Below are 17,942 nucleotides of genomic sequence, written 5' to 3' on the forward strand. Positions count from 1 at the left end.
AAATCAGTTCAGTTTGTGTTTAGCTTGGCCAGACCTTTTCTGTGTAGTTTTGCGTGGCTGTGTTGCTGTAGAGCTACAAATGTGTGAACACTGCTTGATTTGAAATGTAAACTCAGCCCTTGGAGTTGTAGGAAGTTGTCGCCCAAAACTTGCAGAAAGTGTCGGACTGTTTTGACACTTATCAAAATTGCCTTAGCTGTGATCCAGAGGGAATTGTCAGTTTGTCCTGTGATCTGGCAAATCATGGGACCTTTTAAAAAATCGAATGGCAGAGATTTAGCATTCTCTATAGCCTCTGGGGCTTTGCAGCAGATAACAGTGAAGTTTATTAGTTTTTGTCATTTTAAATTCATAACATGTGTCTTTTCCATTCACAGTGCATTTAGCACTGGTGTAGTATACAGTGCACGGTGCTTTATATGATAAAAAGCCTCACATATCGAAGTGCTGCACAACTCTAATTTAAGGCCACAAGGAGTGTGCAGGAGTATGAATGCATTAATGTGCTGTGCGCTCACTTCAGCTGCTCACTCCAAGATACTGAGTCAGTTCAAATGCTTGTGCACTCAGTCTTTACTTGTGGACCACTCAGAGAAGAGAGCTACGTGTTAAACACACACACCTAAATATACATACTGTGTACACACATGGGAACACATGCTAGCACACACGAGGGCTCCTTTAAAAGCAGGAAGTGAAACTTGCCTGAAATGTCAGCCATCGCAGTGGCTATTAAAAGGAGCTGTGGCTGGGACTGATAAACTCAGTTTGCTTATTGTGTGGCCTAAGTGTCAGGGGCCAGAGGATTATTACCACTTTTTGTATATTTCTGCTGATGTATTTTTTTTTTTATTCCTTGCTGCCAGGTTGTGAATATTAGAATAACCAGGTTGATGCAGAGGAGGGAAGCTTTTGCTCTTTTCTGCCATGCAAAAGCTGTTTTCACATAGGAACTCTTCCCAAGGCAAATTTAGGATGAACATAAACATGGTTACCATTAGGATTCAGTTTTAATTGAGGAACACACTTTGATCTGCTTTTTCACTCCTTACATCACAAGGTGCCTCTGTGCTCTTTTACCAAGCCCACATATAGTCTCCTCCACCTCTCCTACCCGCATTGTGCCAGCACTTCTTATGTTATTTACATAAATGATAAACACAGCGGACGGTGGGATTGGCGGCATAATCCACTTGCAGTGTCATTAGGGAGGGAGAGAGAGGAAGGCTATTACAGGCCCGCTTCATCAGTGTGCCTCACTTAGGCCTTTTATGGAGGTAATGGAAACCTCTCTCATTAAGGTGCCGTTCACTGTTGCGCTGAGAAACATCTCTACCGGGTAATTGATATTGTTGGTCTTTAGTGCTGGAGAGTGGCCCTGAAGCGCCGCCCGTTTGCTGCATACATTTTTCAGCCCAGCCAGAGCTGCCCTGCCCGCACTCGCCCTATCGCCTTCAGTTATGTAGGCTCTGCTGAGCACCTGTGTAATCTGTGCCCTGTGCTTATTGCTGTGCAGAAGGAGGTGCATTCTTACTGACCTCAGTGCAGTTAAATGTTTTACCTCTGCGCTGACTGTGGTAATTTAGCAGGGAGCCACATAAAATAAAAAATGTTCCCAGCGCAACAACTTTTAGATTTTATCAGGGATAGTGTCCATGCTCCAATGTCCTTTGCATGTGTCCTTTGAAAGCCGTCAGTTTTTCCATTTTGGTTAATGGTGGCCATTTCAGCTCTATCATATTAAATAAAAGGCCACAGATTGAAATGCATCCTGCTTGGTAAATATATTCCAGTCAGTTATCGACTAACTTATATTGAATGAACCTATATTTATCCTTCAACTTTAAATTGCCCCTGTGGCTGACAGGTTTAGATTTAAAAGCCCACTGCTGTTATGGTGTGTGTCATGGCCGTGTGGGGAGCAGGGAGCCGTCACATGTGAGATGTAATCACAGACACTGTTGCATGAGGCCCCCTTTGCTTTGTGCATCAGTGTGGTTCGGCCTGAGGTCTGGACTTGCATCATTGCCATAATTAGCATCTCCTCGCCTGATGAGGGCTCTCTTACGCCCCAGCATTCAGCTGCATTTGGTCACTGGAAAAAAACAACAGCATTCGTCCTCTCAAAAATAGATTCTTGATCTCATTTGTTGTTTGAAATTTCTGGGCATGTGACATTTTGCAGGCTTTAGTGGTGCAATGTTGAAATATCCTTTTTATTGTAATGCATTGGTTTGCATGGTATAACTAATCAAAGGCTTATTCCTTGTGTATTAGACTAAGAAAAATATTTTTATGTGTGGATTGCATTTACCATTTTGGGTTTCAATGTACTTCATCTCAGACAAGCAATAGTTGGTGTGGATGCACTGAGTGAGACTGCTGTAATGTTTCTGACCTTTTGTTACTGGTGACTGATGAAGTATTGGTTCAGGGCAAAATGAGATATTTCCACCGCTCGCTGTGACAGGTGTATAAATGAGTGCATCAAGCGACAGGATTCTCTAGACAGCAGCACAGCCTTCTATGCTGTAAGCAAGCTGTCATCGGCACGCTTGAAGAATATGGTCAGATTCTTGAGAATGGCTTACATTCGAAAATTTGGTATTCTCAGACCCCTTTTAGGGAGGAGCAAGCTTGGCTGGGGCTATTGCTTGAGCTTTACTCCATATAACAGCCTGCTGCTCTTTATGTCTTTATGTCTCAGGTCATGTAATAAGGAGCTCTTGCTGTCACCATCAGTCAGCCTGCCCTTGATAAGACCTCTGACATCCCCCTAAAATGTTATTCATGTGCAGGTTAGTGTGAACCAACACAAAGCCATTTCCACCATGTTGTTGAGGGACGTTGCATTTAAGATACTTCTGGCACACATGTAGATGCTAGGCCTTGCTCTAATCCAGCGCAAGGAATGATGTCTCCACACATGAATGAATGATTTGGCCAGGCATTGTCTTAAAAGGGATTTATATTTGCTAGATGGCTGTCTGATTGGTCATTGGATCGTGCCCTGTTTGCTGGCTCATTAAAAATCTGCAACCAAATCAGTGTCTTTTAGCAGTGCTATGCAGCATGCATGGTGCAATGTGTCATATCATGATCGAATGACTAATGCAGTAAAATGAATCGTTAATCAAGAGACTGGGGAAGTGTGCTCAGCATGAAGCAAATTACCTGGATTAGCATAGCAAAACTCTGCATAATTTACCTTTACTGCTTGGCAGATCCTCTGGTAGAAAAGGGCCTGTGTTAATTACGCCATGGTAAACAGCCAGTCGGTGGGAAGGAGCTAAATGGAACTGAGAGAATGACAGGGCTAAAATGGAGTAATAATTTTATATTTTTGTCATGTTTGTTTTTATTTGCTTAAACCTCAGAACTCTGCTCTCTGGTAGCTACATGCAGCCTTTGGTCGGAGCAATTTCTCCTTAGAATCAGAAAATCTCCTTCATCTGACTGTAGATAGAAGGACAGGTGTTGATGTGAACTGCTGTTTGGTTCTGATGAGCCAAGGGAATACATTAAGAACACAGTTAACAGCTTTGAGACCCAATATTCTCCTTTGGCATCTCCAAATGCAAAATGTTTGTATATTTTGTAACCTTACTGGTTTACATAAAACTAAAAATATAAAAATTACAACTCAACTTACCGAGACAGTTAATGTATTTATATTTATTTGTGAAAACAACATTTGCATTTCAGTGCTAAACCAACTAAAAGTCTATGGTATGTGGCAGTGTGGATTTTCGGTTGTTTCGTAACTTCATCATACTCACAAGCCATCGCCTTATCTTAACCTTAATAACTGAGTACTGTATGCATAGAAATTTGCTTGGAAGATATGCTATTACCATATAAGCCTATTAATCTTATATCTATTTTGATGTTTTATCACAATTCGATTAAATCTAAGCTAATTATCATTCTTATGTATACATTAATTGTGGCATTTAATGTTATTATGCAAAAACAGCAGCGTAGAATTTACTCTGTAACCCTATACTGTAACTTTACAGACAGCAGTATTGAGGGCTAAGCAAAATCTGTTCTGTGTAGATTTTAAAAAAAGAACAAGGAATAAGGATGGAAATCTGGCCAATGACAGACTTTCAGACTCAACAGTCTGCACTCTCAAACTGGTTTCTGCTGCAGTATGCTGTTTCCGAAGTAATTCCTTTTAAAAAACAAGTTGCCTTTTGAAGGTTTAATTTTGGAAAACGGAGACATCTCTGGGATTATCCTAACATGTCAGCACAGGATGTGTAGTGTAGATGACATGGGTTAAATGCAAAGGTAATGAAAATAAGAAGGCTGAACAGGCTGAGCCTGTGTCATTTTAGGGACAGTGAGCTCTGGGTTGCAGTTAACACTTGCTATTTATACATGACAGGGAGTGACTGAAATGACATCATAATTCTCCTGGCTTGGTTTGAAAACTCTGTCACATTGTTGCATGTTAAGGAATGATTGCTTCAATGAGACATTAGTTACCAAAAGGTTAGGACTGAAACTTCTTTGCCAGAGTTCGATCAGGCATTTCCTTGATGGGTGCTCACATTTGGTACCAGGAATGTACACGTTTCATCTGAAACAAAAAGGAAAGTGGCTTGCGGTTAAGTTCCTACTTCATAACTGATCCTGGGCCCTAAGGGCCTGCTCTGAGAGGCGACTGACGTTGGCGTACTATCTGCTGAGAAGGAGAACACTGCTGGACATCGGACTCTGGGTCAACAGAAAAGTTTATCAGCTCAAAAATTATTTTGTCTTGCAGCATGACATTTAGTGCAGGTAGGTGGGTAGGTGCGTACCAAAGAGAAATGAAGGAATAAATATATAGTTTCTGTAAGGTCTGCACTGGAGATTTGAAGGTTGGTTGTTGCCAGTATAGGCACAGGTACTGTTACTGGAGTTTGTCTCATAAGCATTTAAAAGGCAACAGTATCATCCCCTTTACAATGTGACATTCAGGTGGTATAATATCTCCAGGATTTTATTAGAAATGACCTGTTTGAGGGAAACATGCTCCAAACATTTTATTGTTGACATTTATAGTGCAGCTCCACAGGAAATAACTGATGATGATATCATTTATTTGAAAGCGAGACAGCAGGACTAGGTGGAACACTTAACCTGTTTGTTTGGGGAAATGGTATTCCTTTGCTAATTTCCCTTTGATAAGTATCTGACAGCTCATAGTCAGACACTTTATCTCCAGCTGAAGAAAATGGTTTCTTCAGAGTGTGAATTGATTTTGCAGGAAGCTGGTGCCACACAGCATCTGAAAGAGCTCAGTGCTTTTTAAAATTGCACCCATTTTTTGGCTTTTCTATTTGCATGTAAATTATCAATTACTGCTTTTGGCAGGGCTCTGCCACTATACTTCTGTCTCGAACGAGAGAGCGCTGTTAGAGGGAGCTGTGTTATTTCACCTTAACAAATCATTTTAGTACTTCCCTCTCCAGCTGCAATTACCAACTGTTTGCTCCGTTGGCTACATTGATTTTTTTCTGCATGTCTCTGCATTAAGTCTGTTTTTTTTTTAATTGAAGAGCGACAGAGTAAGTAATACTTACTTATGAGTAAGGTGTACTTAAAGGTTCTTCTCAATTCCTGGACATGTCATACAGAATAATGCTGTGGAGTGAGACTACAGCTTTACTACCAAACACTTCACCTGAAGTGATTTGGATTAGAGGTGAACGATAAGAGGGGATCCACAGTATGAGAGAAATAATAGATTACATAAGTCAGATATACTGGTATATTATAGTGATGAAATTGGAAGTTTGAAAAATGGTAGATGCTGATTTTTATAGTATAAATTGGTCTATCATTGTCAGTCTTCACTGGTTATGTTTAGCCATCTCCAAGTAGAACTGATGCATAAGATCACCTTTGTTTGTCTATGTGCCTAATGTGAATGGAAAAAAAAGACATTTATAAAAGAAAAGAAATCATTGAAACATAGCTAAGATTAGCATGCTATTTTTGACAGAAGGCAAAAGAGGTCTGTATTAACTTTATTAAGGTATGCTCAATATGCCATCTATGCTTCTCCAGAAAAAAGGGGATTTTGAAAGCATGCTAATAAATATTTTTGGGTGGTTTTATTTTCGCTGTCACCAGTTGGTTCAGCTGGTTCACCTGCCTCAAGTAATAAGTGAATGTAAGGCATGTGAGTGAGTCCTCTTTCGTTTGTCTTTCTCTAGCCAGCTTCAGCAAATTGATCTGGCCTGGTCCGAGTCTAAAAAGCAAAAGCTGGCCCACCTGACCAAATTTCAGCCAGCATTGGTCCGGCCTCGGCCAGTTTCTGCCAGTGGGATGCTCCAAACGCAGCCAGCATAACGGAGGCCCTGCAGAAATCTGGCCTAGGGAGAGAGTACTGCTGGATATGTGTAGCAGTAATATTATCACAGCCACATGAGTGGAGAAAGCTAATTGTGCATGTTAAATGTTGCTCTTCACACACCACAAGAGAAAAGAGCACAAGAGATGGGTGCACTTTCCTAACTCAAGCAAAGGGTGTTGACTTGAGCATACATTCTGGATAATCTGTCAAAACACACCCTGTTCCTCCAAACAGATTCTCAATTTTTTAAAGCTGTTGACTCTATAATTAATATTCAGAAAAGAAAAAAATGGTCATGCTGTGTAGTTTCACTTTTTGGTACCCAGACTTTTCCCTTTAAATGCAATTGCTGATCTGCACCAAATTTTCTACTACATTGATTTCCTCATGAATGTTTGCATGTTTCAGTGATTGCTTTCTGGTTGATTCAGAAATGTTGCTCTCCCCTTGAGTGAAGCATGCACTAATTTTAGTCACTCTAATTGTGTTTCTTTAAAATAGTCAATTGTTCCACTTGCACTAAGACTGGTAGGTTAATAGTGCTATTTTGCATTAAGATAAAATGCTAGAGGATCCTGTTTGATGATTCACACTGGTGTTTGATCTAAGCTTTGAGGTGAAGGTACTCAGCCTGTCGTCCTCTTAGCAGAAACTTCTTCTCATGAAAATATGTCTTTTTATCTAGTTTCTCTATTAGTAAAATAAAAGCCCATTAAAATCAATCAATTATTGATATAGGTTAAAACTCATTCAAATATACAGAAATGTGTTTTTCTGTAGCAGTTTCATTTTAAATATAATTCTGATGTCATGAAGACGTGTGAAATGTCTATCAGATGCGCTGCTCCATATGGCATGATCACGGTAGTGCAGCACATTTCTGCTGTGCATTTGCTCTCCTGTCTGAGGTGGATGCATGTGTCTCATACTGTGAAAACTGAGGCAGTGGGCCATTGAATCCACTTAACAGCTATCTAAGCCTGGCCCAGTGACGAGAGCCATCATTATCACCTGCAGATTCCTCTTACACTGTACTTCTTGACCTTCTGTATGCTGTCGCTCTCTGAGGGACCCCAGAACCTAGCCTTGGGGCACACACTCATGCCAACAAACTTAAGGGTCTCCACAGCCATCACTTATACACAGTTAATAGCCACTTAATAGGCTTACCTGTCAATGTGCTGTGAGTTGTGAGATCAGCAAATTAGATTTGGCGATGACATGTACCACCACACATGTTTATGGCTCTCCCACAGTTTCATAAAGTATTGCCCTCGTTCTTGCTCTCATCCACTATTGCTTCTGCTGCCCTTACCTTGCAGTGAACTGTGAAGGAGCTTACCCAGGCGTTCAGAAAATGTATCGTATTAAACTGTGGTAACTGCTATATGTAATGAATTTTGGATTAGAAGCGACAAAGCGGCTCTGTGATAACCTTTTGGAAGGACACTGTACAGAAGCAGGGGGGCCATGCAGCCGGTCGCCACCGTGCCGGCCCAGCTGCTTGCCGTTAGATGGCCGCGTCTCTTGTCACTTTTAACTTGGAGCTCCTGGTGCGGTGCAGACAAGACATGGATGCACAAGAGCTGCAGAGCGGCCCTGGGAGGATACTTTAATTTCGGGGCTGAGTGTAACACGTCCTTTATCTCGTTGCAGGTGCGGTGGAGCCCAGAGTAGAGCTGAGCAGGGAACGGGACCTTCCCCACGGACTATATGAAGGGAGGGGAGGGGGAGGGGGGGCTGCTTACAAGACAACAAGACTGCAGCGCAAACAGGTTGGACATTTTCTGGAGCTCCAGATTTCTTGTTTATTTACTTATATGGTGGGAGGGGGTTGTTGTTACATAAAAAAAAAAAATCTTTATCTGCAGTTTGGATGCACGTCTCTCTACATCATTTACCATTATTTACTGCAGTTCCTCGTTCCAACTAACCCTAACATCAACATCAACATTTCTTCATTCTTTCCTTTCTTTCTCTTTTGATATTTTCCTCCACAGTTGTCTTGTATTAATGTGTGCCATAGTGGAGTCCTGTTTATCTCCTTCAGCAGAGCCAGTAGCTGTTCAAATTGATGATAATTGGTGTTAGATGTTTCTGTGTTACTGTATCACAAAACATGGGTATTCTGTGCACTAACTGATCAGTCTGTCCAAGTTATTTTACTAACAATCAAAAATTCGACCTGTGTTCAGATCCAATTTCTGACTGGAGTCTAAGCCTTTAAAAAAACTGTAGCAAGGTACTGCCTGGCAGGCTTCTGTGCTATATGTTGTGAAATGTCTGCGCGTCTGAGAAGTTTGTGGCCACAAAGCTGGGCGCATGACAGAGGAAGCGCCTGGTTAATCTGTGCAACCTGGAGGGCTGTGAGTAATGTGTGGAGGCTGGTCTGAGGCATCTGGTAGTGTTTCCGTGCAGGGGCTGCTCCCTGCATCTGAGCCTGGCTCATGTCTGTGGACGCCTCGGGCCCTCGGGGCCCCAGCACCTGCATAATGGAACAACAGAGAGAAAAGGAGAGGGCAAATAAGAGGGGGCAAGAGGGGGAGTCGGATGACACAGGCTTTGGTTTCTCACTGCAAGCTTTTCTTGTTTTTGACTTTCACCAGGAAAACATATTGATCTGATAGGGGGCATTGATGGTACTGAACAACCTTGTTGTTGTTTAATAAACATTCATTTCATTGTGGCAGAGGTTTTTTTTCTTTGGCTAGTTTTCGCCACTGTCTGGTATGCTGTGCCTAAAAATGAAATTCTTTGAAATGACTGATCAGTGCCTTACACAAAGACACAAAAGAATATATTTATTTAATTTTTTTTCTAGCTTTTTAGTAAGGGATTAAGAATTGGGCCAGCCAGAGGGAGGGAAAATAAATAAATAAACAAGGGTGGTGGCTGTTAATCTTGCTTAGTGCAGTGTGAATGCTGAGCAGTGCCGTAGCCTGACAAACATCTGCCTCACACAGCCGAGCAGGATCAGCTAAAGCGATTAGCGTACTAGCATCAGCCTGTGGAGACTGGCGCTCGCTCCCAAAGCCTGAGCGTCAGGCTCTCCGCCCACACTCCACCTGGAACACTGACACACACAGAGAGAGGTGCGTCTCCGCTGGCAGCCACCACACACCTTGCGAACGCAATGCTAACTACTCTGATACCGATCTGGAGCCGCGCTCTGCTCCGCCCTTGCAACAAAGCAACACGTAGCACTGAAGATCGAACAATCTGGATAGGATAACAGATGCTTATCGCAGCTGCTTTTTTGTGTCAGAAGTGTAGTTTATTAATTGAAAAGTATGTAATGAAATGTGGTGTTCATTAGGGTATAATTGTAATTTTACACATCCTTTGCACTCAGAGTGGGCCTCTTTTAAGGTAGAAGAAATCCTTCCGCTGTGACTCGCAAGAGGAGACTGTATCCTGCACAGGCTTTCACAGTTAACCTCATTAAAGGGAAGGAGGGGTGAGATTTCCTGTCAGGGGTTTCTCTTGCTGTTTCTTTCATTTTTCCCTCTGCCTCTCATTCAATCTCTGTATTCTCCCCCCTCCCCCCTCCTCCAAATCCTGAACCATCTCTAGTAGTGGCAGGCACAGTGTGTAGTTGTACAGTATGAGCAATGTGTGCAATGTACGGAGGCCCCATCTGTTCTTCAGACACGCAGCCTCCAGTGTTCAGTGTTCAATTACCCTCTCACACTGTATGGCTGCTCACACCCAGATCATTATCTTTGACCACACCGTTTACCTTTCGGACAACCTGAAATGAGCCATAATAGTTTGTGGTCATAAATGAAGCCAAGTGCAGCCTGCTGCTTCTCTTTGGCATTCGCTCAGTGTGATGTTTAGGATTGGAGGATACACAGATTCTCTGGATTCATGGTGAGGAGCAGCTTTTGCCCAGGCACCCATGCTATGCAGGGAGAAATTAACTTGACAGGAAAGTTCTTTCTGGGAGTGTGTTTGTGCCACATGGTGGACACGATAAAGTGAGAGCATGTGAGCACTGACAAGAATTAACATCAACGTACCAGCTAGCTCTGCACACAGGAGCATGTCAGGATTGACAGGAATTAACATCAGTGTACCAGCTAGTTCTGCACCCAGGAGCATGTCAGGATTGACAGGAATTAACATCAGTGTACCAGTGAGTCCTGCATCCAGCAGCTGACTCCTGTTGGATCTCTAACTTCCACATGACGCTTATTGGAAGAAGAATGTGTTCATCTGAGGCAAAGAAAGCTACAATTTCTATTCTTCTTCTCGTTTCCACAAGTTTGTGGGAATGTAGGCTCTGACTTTGAGTGTTACACAGGAGTAAAGGATTATTCAGATTGTGTACAGACCATCCTTGAAACTGCTCTAATGCAAATAGTAGATATTGGTTACATTATTTAACAAATAAAAACAAGGAATAGCCGTTAACCAGCACAGCAATGCTCTTCTAGTGATTTTTGTTCTTTGAGTATTCAGATCCTTGCCCTCCTGTTGCCCACAAGTGATTCTTTTCTTTCTTGGGACATGACCTTAGACCCAGAGAGAAATAAAGTAATTAATTCCTTCTTCCCAAGCCAAATTACCTCATGCTTTACGAGCATTAATTCTGCAGCATGGTCCAGATGTGGTGGTTCCTCTGAAGCTATGCCATCTGACAGGCAGTGCAGTGAGCACTCACTTTCCTTGGATGTCCTTCAGTACACTTGATGAGAGGGCTGAGAAAGGCATCCTTTAGGACACTGCATCTGTGCCTTCTTTATGCAAATGACAGGCGTACCTAGGGAGCTGGGAGAGATGTCTGAAAGGGGTCAGAGTTTGCAGCAGACGCCATCCTGAGACCGGGCCAAGGATGCATGCTCATTGCTGTTTTTGAAATGGGCCGCCAGCATTCTGTGGGCCTGGGCTTTACTGGGTCATTGTAAAATCAAATGCATTGATGTGGGTAGTCCAGGGGAGGTAAGAACATATCTGATTCATTCCTAAAGTCCAGCTCTTAATGTGTAATCCTTTAGACTTGCTTTAGAAAGACAGCCTTAAATCTGCACTTATATTTATAAGATATATTTGATATACTTGAAAACATATTGGATCTGAAAGTAGGGAATAGTCTTCCTTTGTCAATTACTCATGAGTGGAAAATAACATTTGAACCATTAAATGGTCGCAAATATATGCCGCCCTTGACATGAAGTTATATGATTACAAAAGATGTTTTCTGTTGGCCTGTCAGGCCATGCAGCCATGATGAATGAATGTAATATGCTGTGCATGAGGAGGGGACACACTCATTAATGGGCCTCTATAATTTGAACGATACACTTAGAATGCTGCTTGTGCACAGAGGCTGATTGTTTCTGAACGATCTAATCTTGTTGTGTTGCGTCTCCCCCATTCATGTCAGTAAACAGGAAAACAATGTGCTCATTTGAATAATATCACAAATGGTGTGGTTCCTGGCACTCCCAGGCTGTGCTGAGTGAAAGGTGCCAGCCCTCAGGGCCTGGCTGGGGAGAAATAAATCACTCCTGTTCACACAATTACAAACCTGTGTACGATTCATCTACACAGGATATGTGAATTACTTATCTGAATATTTCGGCAGATAGTATCACAGTCAGACGATGTTGTTCCTAGGAAAAGATTGATATTTTCATATTCCCTAAGCAGTTCAGCATGCATTCGGAACGGAGCAATCTGGATAGTATAATTGGAGCATAATTTCAGAATTGAGACTATCAAACAGATTGTGAGGGGTTGGTTAGAGTGAAGCTCTGTGTTGTTCGTGTCCACCTGAGCCTTAATAAAACTTGAACGCTATCAGAACATGCTGCTTTTCTCAGATAAACAGATTATGTGAATTTCTCCCATTTATTTACTAATGATTGAGGTAATGTGAGATATAGGTATTACTGTCTGGCTATAGGTGATTTATAGATTTGGTCTTTAGGACGGAAAGCTTGAGCCCATAATGATTCAGCCCAGACTTGCATTACAATGTGTATTTATTGCACTTCTAATTTTTATGCATAATGCGTAGCATGCAATGCACTCGATTTCTGTCTTGATGAAGCTCTGCTTTGCTGGTATCTGACAGCTGTGGGCCTGATGCATTCTACCCTGCATCCACTCCAGGCTCTGCCAGTCATATATTTTCATTCCCCATTTTCAGGCGTGGGTTCTTTATGAACTCTATAAAAAGAGACAGATGTGCACTCCTTTGGCTCCTCCCAGTTGGGGTGGGGCCTCTCTGCACTGAACGTCAGCCTGGCCATGTCCACATGTCCAGCGCCTCAGTAAGAGCCCCCCAAACAGGTGGCTGAGGCGTGTGCCGGTTGGTCCATAGAAGCTGTGTGTTGAGGAATGCAATGAGCATTGTAAAAGGAGCAGGAGATTCCAAATCTGAGTGGAAATGATTTTATTAATGAGGAGGCCTCCTTTAACTTATCTGAATCCAGAGGAAGGGAGTTTGAAAAGAGCCCGGTCTGGGTCTGAGGCCCATGGCTTTATGGACCACAGGGCCAGAGAATGGGCCTCTAATGTGTGATATCAGATACTGGCTGTTAACACTATCTGCTGAATGTTTAGGCCTTAAGGAATACAGGAAGGAGGAGAGTAGGCACTGTGTCTGTTTGATGTAAACTTCGGGAGGTCCATGTTTATGTTTAGTATCACAGTCAATTGAGTTTTAGCTCCTATTGTCTTCCTGATGTGAATTGTGAAAGCATGCCAGGTATCAATGCTTGCCATACTGTTTATTTACCGTAATGGCTATCTAATGACACAGTTGAATACACACTCAACATACAAGCACATGCGTAGAAATGCAGAGATGCACAAATAAATCAATTCTGCTGTTTTGAGAAGCAAATAGTTGCGTTGCAGGGTGAGTTGCAGTGCACTGTTGCGCCCCCAGACCAAAATAGCTGAGAGTGAATTATTCTCTGCACTGCGACCTGTTTAATTGAGAGTATCTGAGGCAGTCCTGGGGTTATGGGGTAGGCTCCAGCCATGACTCCAGCCTCATCCAACCCACATGCTCATGCTGTTGGTATGACCTCTCACGTCAACCGCAGACAAAAAGCTAATGTGCTTATGCTGAGAGAAAGCGAGAGTGAGTGAGTGAGCAAAGGAGAAAGAAAGAGAGAGAGAAAGAAAGAAAGAATGAAGACAAGGAAGAGAGACTGGGCCAGTGGGACAGATGCACGTGTGTCATCATGTATACCCATCTGTCAGGGGGAGTGATTTCTGTCTCCTTAGTGTGGCCTATGGCTTCCAAGTAGGTCATCTCGATGTCATGACGGCCACACCACTGGTGTTGACTACAAAGGCTCGAGTACCAGGGTGTGCCAGTGCTACGGTGTGTGCTTTCGGTACACCATGTGCCAATGGTGCAGCCCAGGCCTTGCTGGAGTGCATCACAAAGGCAGTTTCACTCATCCAGAATTCCTGGGAGTGTGTTCTTAATGGGAAAGCACAGAGCGATAACAGGAAGGTCATGATAACAGCATGCGCTGTGGCTCAGGGAGCTGCAGTTATATGTGATGGGGATTTGTTGTTGCTGGGATTTGTTTTGTTTTGTTTTTGGCAGGATTTGTTTTCAGTTTTTGAGGATGAAGCAGTTTTGTAGCGTCACCATAAGCTTGTCTTGTTTGATCAGTATCGGATGTTTAACATTGGCACTACTCTCAGCACCATTTGTAAGGAGGCCTGTCTCGTTGGTGTGGATGAATGTGTGTTTGGCTGTGGGGCGGGGCTGGTGCCGCTCACAGCACTGACAAAGGAATGCCGCTGCATGCGGACTCGCAGCACTGAATGTAATGAGTATCAGTGACACCTGAACTGTGGGAATAGAATACACAGGGAAGCAGCAGAGGGGGAGATTTTCGTCACAGCTGCTGATGCCTCTTTTGTGCACAGGGTTGGACTAATGGCTCGACTGTTTTGTTACACACTTGACATCTTGCGCTAACGCTTGCCTTTTGCCACTGAATTCTGGAAATGCCTTGTTTTCAGTTAAATAGGAGTGGAAAATGTGGAAAAAACTCAGAACTGACAGCCATTTTACCCTTATCCTGATGTGAACTGATGTGTGATAGGTGATGGATGATGTGTTTGGTTTCTAAAGATCTTCCCATAACCCTTGTGACTTGGACTTTGAAACACAGCATGTCAATTTGTAGTCTTTAAGTTAATATGGCTATGTGTGGGGAGGGTTCTGACCCCTCTGATGAGCTGGGAGTGCAGTACAGCTGCAGAAACCCTCACTCGCTCACGCTCTCTCCTGGAGCTGCAGGGACATGCCATTATTTTCATTCCTCACTCGAGGCATTTCCGAACACTAACAAAGGGAGAAGGAGGTGATGAAACTATGGAGGAAGCTGCTTTCCAAAAGCACCAAATTATTTTGTGTGCATGCACCGGTGACCCGGCTCCAGCAGTAGCTGTTTGCTACTGCCTTGCTTACGGTGCCTTTTGTCATTATTTTCACCCTCCAGATTGTGAAGTTTGCATGCAAGTAAAGCTCCTTTGTTACGTTCAGTTCTGCTGCACTGCCATTTGGAGCCCGTCAATTTATTTTTCAAATTGCTTTGCATTCATGTGCTCCTTGCTCATACGTTTGCTACTGAATATATTGTGTTCTTTTAGAAAACATTAAGAAAATGTTCACTGTGTGCACTTTAAAACAAATCTATTCCTATGGAACTTGGTACTGGAGAAGTCACAAGCTTCTGCCCAGGACTCAAGAAGCACCTTCCCTCAGGGAGTTGGAGTTGTTTTAATCCCTTCACAAGCAGCCTTCTACCAACTATTGGAAGCCAGCCAGAAGAACGCTACCACCTGAGCTGGAGTCCTGGTCATTTTTGTCAACTTAGGCTTTAGCTTCACCTCACTGACTGCTGTGGAGGAGCCTGCCGATGAGCACCAGCACACAGGGCCTTTGACAACCAGATGCCAATAAACAGGGCTTTGGCACGGTTGAGAAAATAGGCGTGGTAATTGTTAGCTGCGTTTGGGCACTGGTGTGGAGGCAGAGCTGCCACGGCTGCACGTGTGCCTCATCCTGGTGTTGAGCTCGTGGAAGCCTGTCCGTCTCCCTGGCCGCACGCATGTCTGGGCCTGTCTGCTGGGCTTGGCCCAGGGCTTGGAGGCTTGGCCCAGTGCTGCCGGTTGGTATGCTTGGCAACTCGCCTCTCTCACTGGAGTTTGAATGAAAGGGCCCTTGTGAACTTGTGGGCTACTATGGCATTTTCCAGCTGCCAAACTAAGTAATTAAAAATTCCCACATATATATTCTTTCGATGATGAAAATCCAAGAATTACAGGACCCAAATTGTTGGCAATGCATTGGGTGTTTAATTAGTAGATGATAATTGAGAATAAGTGAGCAGGACTATTTGCTCATATATTTCGCAGCATATATTTAGCAGCACTGGCAATGTAAATGCTAGTATTGTATTTGGCTCACAGCTTCTGTTTTACATGTATACATTTGCAACATGAGATCTTAGACTCAGTTAAGCCTATTCACAGTGAAGAATGCTTCTCTGTCATGTTTGATGTGTTTGCATCCTCCTGTCGCTTGCTCTCTCGCACCAACATAAACCAGTTTGATCCATAGCTGAAGAGAACAGATTTATCCCCTCCCTGGGGACTTACATGTGCATGAGATCATGAGTGTGTCGTCTTGTGCTTTTCCTCCACCCCGGCTGATTGAAATTCAAATGTAATCCCAGCAAAATGCCAGTGCTACGTTTTACACAGTGTGCTGGCGATAGCTGCTATTCTTTCATTGATGACCCTTGTTGTGTTGCTTTTCCCCCTCATTTTGGCACTCAGCTGAGCCCTGAACACTGTGTGTGGAAGGGCCGCTTTCTCCCACTGGGTCCTGCGTCCCGCTCCTGTGAGCTGCAGCAGTGGGTTAAGTTGCGGCGGTGTGTGACTTGTTCCACTATGCCTTTGCAGGAGGCTCAATCAGCTGAGGATGGGCATGTGCTCTCTGTGAACCCACGCTTTCACGCCCTGCCGCACGGGACGGTAAACAAAGGTTTTCGCCACACACAAAGGCACCTGCTTGCTAATTAGTGTGCAGTGTTTCTGCAGAATGGCCCCTCTCAGAACCACCTCCTTCTTGCCCATGTTAGCAAAATGTACATTCCACTATTAATGTTGATGCATGCACAAGTAGACTAGAAAAATCAAGTCCCTCTAGTGAATTGCACCAAAAACGAAGGATTCAGATCTGCGTGTTGCGTGTTTTGCTGGCCGCTCTGCTTAATGGCATCCGCTGGAGATTAATCCTGATGTAAGATGATCACAGCATGAGAGATATTCCACTGAGAGTCTCCCCTCTTTGCCTTTACTCTGTGTGGCAGAGAGACAAAGCCTAAACAGGCAGAATTTATTTCACCTCTAGAGGCCCCTAAATAAACAACTCGCGAGTCAGTGCCTGCTTCTGCTGTGTAATTTGCTGTTGCATGCAGCTTCGTGATAATGTTTTGTAAGCAGAGCTCTTAGCATCAATATTGAGCCAGGAGAAAAAAGCATATGCCCACATTCCATTTTTCTTACTGGATGTTTGAGTTGCAGCTAGTAAGTTAAATCCTGTTTCTCATTCAGATTAATTTAGCCTCATGATGGAACAGAGTGCCAAGCTTGGCTAATGTCTGTGGAATACTTCATTACTTCATTCTATTGGAAGATGATGCACTAGATTGCACACTCGGACTCTATCAATATGAGACCTTTCGTTGATGGAGCAGAAAAAAACATCTAGAATTAATCATTGTGAATTAACACATACCTATATTTAATGTTGTTGAAATACAGAGCACAGAAACCATCAGCATTGATGGTCAGTGAGAAGTGTGAGGTGTGCACGGCATGTGCGTGCGGGCGCGCGTGTGTGTGCGTGCGCGTGCACGTGCGTGCGCATGCACTCGTGAGTGTATGAGTGTGTGTGTGTGTGTGTGTGTGTGTGTGTGTGTGTGTGTGTGTGTGTTATGTCTGCTCGCCCCTTGGTTGCACCTGCACTAATTGTATGTGTGCAGCTGTGATGAGAGTGCCGTGCTCCAGCTGGGAGAGCTTGTTGAGCAGACACACAAGCCCGGCAAGCTAAACACCCCAGTAAGTCCCTCCTTGACTCAGCTAATGAGTGTGGAGCACAGACAATGCAGTCCAATCCAAGAGCCCATCTGAGCGCCCGCGCCATCCAAGAACTGGGGGAGGTCTGTCTTAGATGTCTCTCACTTTGTGTTCAGTGAGCGCGAGAGTGTGGCTAATCAGGCCGTAGCAGTGTGCGCCTTTTCTTCCTGCTGCCTGCTTTTCCCCTTTTATCATCAGCGTGTTCTTGCTTTCCTCCCGTCTCTCACAGCACCGTGTCTTTGCGCCGTGCGGGATGCTCCATCGGGTGAGCAAATATGCGGGTGCGCAAACTGCCGTGTTATCCTCCTTTGCTTGCTTTCTCCTTCTAAACTGAAGCGTTTTTGATTACGTCTAGACGCTGAGAGATATTGCAGGTCAAGACACCAGAAGTCATCTTAATGAACCTAACTGGACCCATTAAAGCAGTGGTGGCTGAAATCTGGAGCAGCAGTTGTCCTTC

At 43.7% G+C, this 17,942-nt stretch overlaps 1 protein-coding gene across 6 annotated transcripts in view; it reads left to right on the forward strand.

Annotated features, from left to right (window-relative positions):
- The window catches only part of zmiz1a (zinc finger, MIZ-type containing 1a), a 93,676-nt gene that overhangs the window by 15,757 nt on the left and 59,977 nt on the right, over positions 1–17,942 (forward strand). For all 6 annotated transcript variants that reach the window (XM_035531657.1, XM_035531661.1, XM_035531659.1 and 3 more), the window contains exon 2: positions 8,009–8,127. The gene's annotated coding sequence lies outside the window, so the exon portion shown is untranslated. The remainder of the gene's footprint in view (positions 1–8,008; positions 8,128–17,942) is intronic.

Source organism: Electrophorus electricus, chromosome 11 (genome assembly GCF_013358815.1).
Source record: "Electrophorus electricus isolate fEleEle1 chromosome 11, fEleEle1.pri, whole genome shotgun sequence".
NCBI lineage: Eukaryota > Metazoa > Chordata > Actinopteri > Gymnotiformes > Gymnotidae > Electrophorus > Electrophorus electricus.